The following is an 8906-nucleotide window of genomic DNA, read 5'->3' as shown; positions in this document are numbered from 1 at the left end:
GGCTGAGAGATTTTGGATAGATAAATCACTTAATCTGAGTCTCAATACATATACATACATATGTGTGTGTGTGTATGTGGTAGGCAATTATTAAGATAACTTTTGTCTACAGTTCTACAAATTTTAGAAGACTTACTGACTTACTGATCTTTTGTACTTGAGGAAAATCATAACATTGAGCTAATACCATTATTTCTTTTCTTGGGAATTTTGAAATGTGTCCAATTCAAGAGCATGCCTTTGTGTCTGTATTCTAGAAGAAATTTGAAGGATTTGACAGTTGGAAGTCCTGCTAGGTTATCAACCTATTTTTTAAAGGCTCCTGGAGCCCTGAAATTATCCAGAGATTGGAGGAGTTTGTGGGGTGCCTGAGAGTAACTGTGAAGGAAAACTAGAGAGCTAAGGTTCAATAGTACCAGGTTAGCCTCAGGACTAATTTGCCTGGTTAGTGTCCATATGCATAAGAATTGAATGAAAAGACATTATAAAATCTTTGTGTGGAACATAAGGCTAATTCCATATGGAAGGCTGATCTAAGCCTGTTGTGAAAGTCCACAGCAATCTAAAAAAAGCAGAGTATACAAAACTCAAATATCTATTTAGATGGAAAAAGATGTTTATATTGCTATTTTGTATCATTTGATAATTTTCCACCTGAGCTTAGCACAGGAAAGAGCTAAGACGCGTAGCTGTTAAATGAATTGCAGGATCCGTAGCATTTACGGTCTTCCAAATCTAACAGCCTGTGAGGAGGATAGATAATGGTCTCCCCATACAATCAGTCAGGAATTTTAAGCAAATTAACCCATAAGCCTCCCCACACCTCCAGCCCGACTGTGAAGATAATCAGAAGTATAATCATAATATAATATAATATAAATATAATCATAATATAATCCCCACCTCCCTGAAACCCACTGTTCTCTTGGGGAAAACTCGAAATTTGAGCTCTTGTAGAACTTTTCTACTCTATCTGTTTTAATGAAGAGGTGTCAACTTTTGGAAATTATGATACTGTGTAATTTCTTTCTCTCTTAAAAACAACGTATATTAGTTTAGAGAATGCCTGATTGGGTTTTAGCTATGTTCCCTGCTGTGATTTCCCTCTCGAGTATAAATCAGGTCTCATGTAGTGTTAGGTTTATAAGGATGGTGGATGCCAGCCTTCTAGAACGTGTTTTAGAAAGTGGGTAAACGGAGTTCTTTCTGTATAGACTTAAAATGCATGTTCAGGACATGTAAATGGATTGTGGTCCAATTAATCACCGGAAAAAAAAAAATATCCTGTAAATGAACAGCAATCAGGCGCTAAAAAGACATTCCATCATGATGGGATTATAAAGATCCTGCCCCTAATTATGAGTTGTAAAAGCCACTTTCAGGTAGAAATAAAGGGAGTTACAGTTGTTCAATTAGAGGTGAACATTCATCTAGGAGGGGAAAAAAGCCTTTCTGTGATAAGACCCAGAAATCTTGTTTTTCTGCTAATGCCATTTCATACATTTTTGTTGCACGGTGGGCCAGGCAGCATTCCTGCTCTGTTGCCTCGGATGGGAATTGTTCAGTGTCACGTCACACATGGTCCAGCCCCGAGTCCTCATGCTGAGTGGTGAACTAATCCCAGGGTTGTAGTGACAAGTGCTGGAAAAAGCCAGGCCCGCTGATTCATTCTCAGCCACCTCTTCCCATCTCCAGCCTCGCATCCTTTTCAGGTTTATTCATGAGCTCACTGCTTGGAAAGAAAAAAATGTTATTTGCATGATACCATTACATTTAAAAGCTATAAATTACTCAGAGCTATAAATACTGCCCCCCTGGTAAACACCACCCCTTATAAAAATCTGTGTGTTTGTGCAGGCGCATGTGTGAAGACATTCTTAGGACTTTTCTCCCTACTCTCTGCATCTTATAACTCTATTTAGTCTTTAACTTTCTACAACTTAGCAGTTAAAACAGTGATCATTTCACCTTGCTTTCTTTAATGGATAGGAGGGAATTTGGATTTGTTGTGAGCCACACGGGAAGTCCAAGAGAATTTGGATTTATTTAAAACAAGATGTGGGGAGTTCCTGTCGTGGCTCAGTGGTTAATGAATCCAACTAGGAACCATGAGGTTGAGGGTTTGATCCCTGGCCTTGCTCAGTGGGTTAAGGATCCGGCATTGCCATGTGCTGTGGTGTAGGCCGGCAGCTACAGCTCTGATTAGACCCCTAGCCTGGGAACCTCCATATGCCTTGTGTGCAGCCCTAAAAAGACAAAAGACAAAAAAATAAAATAAAACAAGATGCGATTCTGTGTGAAGCATGGCACCACTCCCAGTAAAGACTGTCACCGTTCTATAATAAAAGCATTGCAATCTAACTTACCTGGAAAGTTAAAAAACAGGACTGTTTTTATTCTGTGCTGTCCAACAGAGGCTTAGGGAACTGAACTGATAAAGAATTTTTTCACCAGCCTTGCCTCTCTGGAATGTTTGTGTAAGATTTTTTGTTGTTGTTAGTTTTATTCTTTATTTGTTTTGTTTTTCAGGGCCACACCTATGGCACATGGAATTTCCCAGGCTAGGGGTCAAACTGGAGTTGCAGCTGCTGGCACAGCAACAGGAATGCCAAATCCGAGCCAGGTCTGTGAGCTACCCCACAGATCGAGGCAATGCCAGATCCCTAACCCACTGAATGAGGCCAGGGATCGAACTGGTGTCCTCATGGATCCTAGTAGAGTTGTAACCCACTGAGCCACAAGGGGAACTCTAAGTACTTAATACCCAGGTAAGACGTTTAATCATCAAAATAATAATTACTTATATTATATTATATTATATTATATTATATTATATTATATTATATTTTCAGAAACAGAAGAGTTTAAATTTTGAGAAAAGCCTAAATTCTTTTCTTGGGTTGAATACAAGAAGAGTCAAGACTACATACCTCCCCCTCACTAGGAAAGAAAGTCCTGTTACTCAGATATGTACACGAACTTGCAGGGAACCCTGTGTCATTTGCATCCAGCGGCTCACGCACTGGAGGGGCTGCTGTGCATGAGTCAGAAGTTGGCCCTTACATTAGTCTTTCTTGGAACAGGCTGAGTCGGGATGCGGATGGGGGTGACCCAGGGTGGGCTTGGCCCAAGCTTCTTTCTCGCAGGCAAATTACACATTGTTTACTGGCTGGACTTATTAGTTTTAAATCATCATAAGCCAAAACCTCAACTACAACTTCAGAGAGACTAAGTGCCAACGTTTCTTTTAAGAATGACATAATCATGTCCTTTTTCTGATATTGTTCTATTCCAGAAAAATCCCTCTCCTCCAACTGAAATCCTTCCTACCTTCCTTTTAAACCCATTTCGTCTTGCCTCATCTTAAGTGAAAACCAATGACTAGTTCAGATTACTCATACTTTGTCCCTCCCAAAGCCCAAAGCTTGTGAAAAAGTGCTTCTTGGTTTAGATGTGGAGGAGGGGGAGGGGTAAATAGGAACCTCAGTCTACAACAAGCAAGCAGGAAGCTTATCTGTAACTGAAACAGATTTCACTGCAAAATGCCCCATTCCTTTGAGTAAATTCAGTCAATTTAGGGTGTCACCAATTTCCTTTAATGCTGTCCCCTTCTCATTTTTCTTCATGCACAGAGAAAACATGCCCTACTCCCACAGCATCCTGGAAGCAGGAAATCCTTTCTTGCCTTTCTGTACCCCCTACTCATGCCATGCTGGGCCCGGGGGGGAACAGCAGTTTCAGGTTGCTCCCTACACCCACTACACAGATTTCTGCACCTGCACCTTTCTGGTCACAGGAATCCTAGGGTCTGATGCTCCACCCCTGAGCTTCACTGAGGGAAGCCTCAGGTTCTCCTGACTGATTTGGAATTTCCAAACCTCCCAACAGGTGGAGCGCTCCAAGCTCAAACCGTCTAAGATGATGCATGTTTCCTGGCATTGCTTCCAGTCTCAGGACCTGAGTATATGAAGCTCAGAAGCCAAACATAGGTTATGTCATCCCATCCAGGAAGCAGTAAGAAAGGCAGGCATCTTTAAGGTAAGGAAATGGAGAAATACTGGGAATAAAACCAGATGCAGGCAAACAATTATTATTCTGGCACTTTCGGGTGGACTAAAGAAAACTGGTTCCTTTTGACTATTCTCTCCAAGGTTGCTTTTGAAAACATCCCTTATCATTTTTAGTGTCTTCTCTGCTGAGTTCAGAATGAAGCAGGGGTGGTGGGGTGCTGAGGCAGGTAGTGGGGAGAGGGTGTGCACTTACTAAGAAGAAGGAATGGGATGTGAAAAATACAGAGAGGACACTATTAGACACCCCACTGGGAACAGCTATGCACCCCAGTTAGAGTGTGCACAGAAGGAGCCACTGAAGAGCCTTTTGTGCTGTGTTGAAGAATTCCAAACTTGTGCTGAAGGTGATGGGGCCAGCAACTGATTCAAGTAGGGAGCGAACTTGATGAGACTTGTGGTTGGAAATTTCAGTTTGCTCACTGTCGCAGGATGGGGAGGTTTGAGGAGGCAGATGGGAGGCAGTTAGGACTCCTTCTTGGCAGAATGGTTGATCTAAGACTGTGGCTCTTGAAATGGAGATGAGGAGGTGATATTTGAGAAAGGAGGTGAAGGAGGAAATGTACAGAGTGAAATAGAGGAGGGGTTAAGGATACCTCTTCTTGGGAGACTCCTGGTTAAGAGGAAGTAAGATAGCAGGACTGGTCTTTGGGCAAAGAGCTTAGAGCTTCTGGAGACACAAAACTCAGCACTCAGTGCAATGGAATTGTGTGGGGAGATATTAGAGGCCGTTTTATTCCCTGCTTTTCTTTCTCCTTGTACCTGCTGCTCTTCCGCCATTGTTAGTGCCATGCAGCGTCTCAAGGCAAGAACGCTACAGCTGAACTTTGAAAGCTCTTGACTTTCAATCGTTTAAATCTAAATCTTTCAATTGTTTAAATCATGACATGAAGCGCATTCACAAACATTAGTTTAGACCAACGTGTGATGATCAAAGCAGTCTTCTGACACGGGAGTGGTTAAGAATCCTTAGTTTAAGGAAGAAAGAGAGTTGAAAGGATGTTGGGTCTCTCAGGCGGGAGCTGTGCTCTCTGACCACCTCTGCCTTACCCTCCCCCAGGCTGAGTCCTCAAGGTGGGATGGATACATGACTGTGGCCCTGGAGAGACAGGGGTGAGCCAAGAGTGCACAGCACTTGAGGTTTGGTTCCCGAGGAGAGTCCAGGCTAGAAGTGGCTGGAAGAGTAGACAGGTAGGACAGTACCAAGAATTTCTCGACATTCTCCGTGGTATACTGAGAGACCACATGTTCCCAATGCTCCCGGGAGCATCACTCCCTTCTGCACACATTTCTTTTATGGGGCAAGGACGGTGAGCTGAAATAATTGAGGCTACCTAGAATTGACGTGGATTGAAATTAAGTTTAGTGATAGACAATGGAGGAAGTTACATATCTTTTTTTTTTCTTTTCTTCAGGGCCACACCCCCAGCCTATGGAGGTTCCTAGGCTAGGGGTCAAATGGGAGCTGTAGCTGCTGACCTATACCACCACCACAGCAACACCAGATCCGAGCTGTGTCTATGACCTACACCACAGCTCACGGCAATGCCGAATCCTTAACCCACTGAGCAAGACCAGGGATTGAACCTGCGTCTTCATGGATGCTAGTCAGATTCTTTTCCGCTGAGCCATGACGGGAATGCCAATTACATATCTTGAACACTTGAATTTGTGTTACACAGGGCTGAGAACCAAGCACAGTGTGCCTCAGAAATGACAAGAAACAAAGTGGAGACAGTGGGATAGAACAACCAGATTAACAGAAAGGAAGTGGTGGAGGCCAGTGAGATTCCCTGAGGTGCTGCAGATTCCCTGAGTTCTCCAGCAAGTATTGAGCAATAAGGCCACTCAGAGCTTCCGCTTTTGGTTTGGGCGTCAGGGGAGGATGGCGCTGGCCCTCAGCAACATGGAAAAGTATGAGAGGTAGCGCCCATGCAGCAGGGGAGAAGATGAGTCCATTTTTAGCATGCTGAATTTAAAGAGTTCAAGTGGGGTGGGTCTGCAGTATATGCAGGTCAAGATACCAGGGTTACAGTATTGAATCTTTTTTCCCCATTTTTTAAGGTTTTATTGAGGTATAATTGATTTACAATGTGTGATCGTTTCTGCTGTACAACTAAGTGATTCCGTTATCCATGTACACACATCCATTCTCTTTCGGTTTTTTGTTTGTTTGTTTGTTTGTTTTTTGTTGGTTTCTTTTTTTTAGTCATTTTAGGGCGTAACTCGCAGCATACGGAAGTTCCCAGGCTAGGACTCAAATTGGAGCTGCAGCTGCTGGCCTACACCACAGCCACAGCAGCACAGGATCTGAGTCGCATCCATGACCTACACTGAAGCTGGTGGCAACACCGGATCCTTAACCTACTGAAGAGGCCAGGGATTGAACCCCAATCTTCACGGATCCTAGTCGGGGGGGTTCTTAACCTGCTGAATCACAACGGGAACTTTCTCTTTCAGATTCTTTTCCCACATGGATCATCCTAGAGTAGTGTATTGGCTAGAGATCTCTGTGCTATACAGCAGGTGCCCCTTGGCCAATCACTGGGTATACCTCCGTGTGCAATCTCAGCCCCTCAGTGTTGAATCTTTAACACGGAGCCTGTGATGAGAATGAGATGATCTCGGGAAGGTGCAGAGACTGATAGGAGGCCAAAGACAGAAACTGGAGGCTACGGGGCGGGGGGAGTTCGTTGGAAGAAGAGGAGTCTTCCAATGAAAGAGACTGATAAATAGTCACAGTTTGACCAACTGTGACAGGAAGGAGAAAGATATGCTTCTGATAGATAAAGAAGCATTTCTTAAAATCCTGAGAAGACTCACGTAGTCCCGCAGGTTGCTCATGCTGGGTGGGTGGGCAGGAGGTGGTGACAGAAACACAGGAGCAACGTCTCCGAGGAGCTGGAGTTCCCTCATCCCCTCATCCGTCGAGGGCACCTCTTCTGAGGCCGGAAAGGGAGGAGATAGAAATGGAAGTGGGCGGGCGGAAGAGCTTCGGGGGAGAGATGGAGATATTCTGTTGTACAACCTGTGTGTATAAAAAATCAGTGAGTTGTACCTTGCAAAAGGGAGAGGGGAGGAAAGAGGAGAGAGACAGGAAGAGTTACGTGGTAGAAGGTCCAAGGAACTGCTTTTGAAAGAGAAAAGATAGCTGGTACTCAATGGAAAATTGTGTTTCTGGGGAGTTCTTGTTGCAGCTCAGAGGAAATAAACACGACTAGTATCCATGGTGATGTGGGTGTGATCCCTGGCTTCATTCAGTGGGTTAAGGCTCCGGCATTGCCATGCGCTGTGGTGTAGGTCGTAGACCCGGGTTGGATCCTGTGTTGCTCTGGCTGTGGTGTAGGCCGGCAGCTACAGCTCTGATTTGACCCCTAGGCTGGGAACTTCCATGTGCCATGGGCGCAGCCCTGAAAAAAAATTTTGTGTTTCTGTCCTATTAAAATCTCTTCATTTCTCCAAACAGTCCGAAAAGTTTGTCTCTACTCCACCCCACCCCGCTGCATGTACATACCAGGAAAAGAGGAAGAGTCATGAGGGTGTGGATTCGATCTGCTCCATCTCAGCATCCAGGACAGGGCGTGGCGTATAGCAGGCACTTGAGAAAAATATGCTGAACAAATAAATACTTGCATGAACAGGTTTGGTTTAGATCCACAATGATGCCCACAGTGGTTTTGATTTCTATACGTCTTTGAAGGTGAAGGGAGACTTGATTTATTGATATTCTACCTTCTCAATATGTCTAGCAGCCCTGTCCTGAAAAGTATGCTTTTAAACACTGTGATCATTTCTGAGAGAAGTCTTAGTGCCCACACAATTTGTTGAGGCTCTCAGGAGGAAATAAAGGACAATGAAAGTGAAATAGACATTCAATTTCCAGCCAATAAGTGATGATTAAAAAAAGTTAAAAGCCGTATAGGATGCCTTGAAATAACAGACCTGTGAGCATCTCCCTTGGAATATCAAGGTGAGGCCACACTCTGTTTTGGACCACTGAAGAAAATGATTGAAGAGATTTACCTATCAGGATAGGTTAGTGTTAGAGGGAGATATTCTCTGGAAATGTTTTTTTTTTTTTAAAGAAATGTACTTTAAAAATATTTATCTGAAGGAGTTCCCTTGTGGCTCAGCAGGTTAAGGTCTGACATTGTCACTACAGCAGCTCGAGTCACTGCAGTGGCATGGCTTCGATACCTGGCCTGGGAACTTATGCATGCCAAGAGTGCATCTAAAAAAATTTTATATAAAATTTAAAATATATAACACTTTTTTTTTTTTTTAGTGCCATATCACTGCATATGGAGGTTCCCAGGTTAGGGGTCTAATCAGAGCTGTTGCTGCCAGCCCACGCCAGAGCCAGAGCAATGCCAGATCCGAGCCACATCTTTGACCCACACCAGAGCTCATGGCAATGCCAGATCCTCAACCCACTGAGAGAGGTCAGGAACGGAACCCACAACCTCATCGTTCCTAATAGGATTTGTTTCTGCTGTGCCACAACAGGAACTCCTAAAATATAATACTCTTAATGTATACTTTATATATTTAAAAATATTTTAGAGGAGTTACCGTTGCAGCTCAGTAGGTTAAGAACCTGATATAGTGTCCCTGAGGATGAGGGTTCGATCCCTGCCCTTGCTCAGTGGGTTAAGGATCTGGTGTTGCTGAAAGCTGTGGTGTGGGTCACAGATGCGGCTTGGATCCCATGTTGCTATAGGTGTGTAGGCTGGCAGCTACAGCTCCAATACGACCCCTAGTCTGGGACCTTCCATTTGTTGCAGGAGCAGCCCTAAAAAGAAAAACAAAATTTAGAAGTTACACTTTGTGCTATTGTAG

At 43.8% G+C, this 8906-nt stretch overlaps 1 long non-coding RNA gene across 1 annotated transcript; it reads right to left on the bottom strand.

Moving 5' to 3' along the window:
- LOC102167333 lies at positions 258–7325 on the bottom strand. Its single transcript, XR_002342679.1, has 2 exons — positions 6891–7325; positions 258–1729 (listed from the first exon to the last, which is right to left on the bottom strand). It is a non-coding gene; the product is annotated as an uncharacterized LOC102167333 (long non-coding RNA).

This window comes from Sus scrofa, chromosome 1 (genome assembly GCF_000003025.6).
Source record: "Sus scrofa isolate TJ Tabasco breed Duroc chromosome 1, Sscrofa11.1, whole genome shotgun sequence".
Classification (NCBI taxonomy): Eukaryota; Metazoa; Chordata; class Mammalia; order Artiodactyla; family Suidae; genus Sus; species Sus scrofa.
The sequence above is the reverse complement of the archived record's forward strand: the minus strand, read 5'-3'. Positions and strand labels throughout refer to the sequence as shown.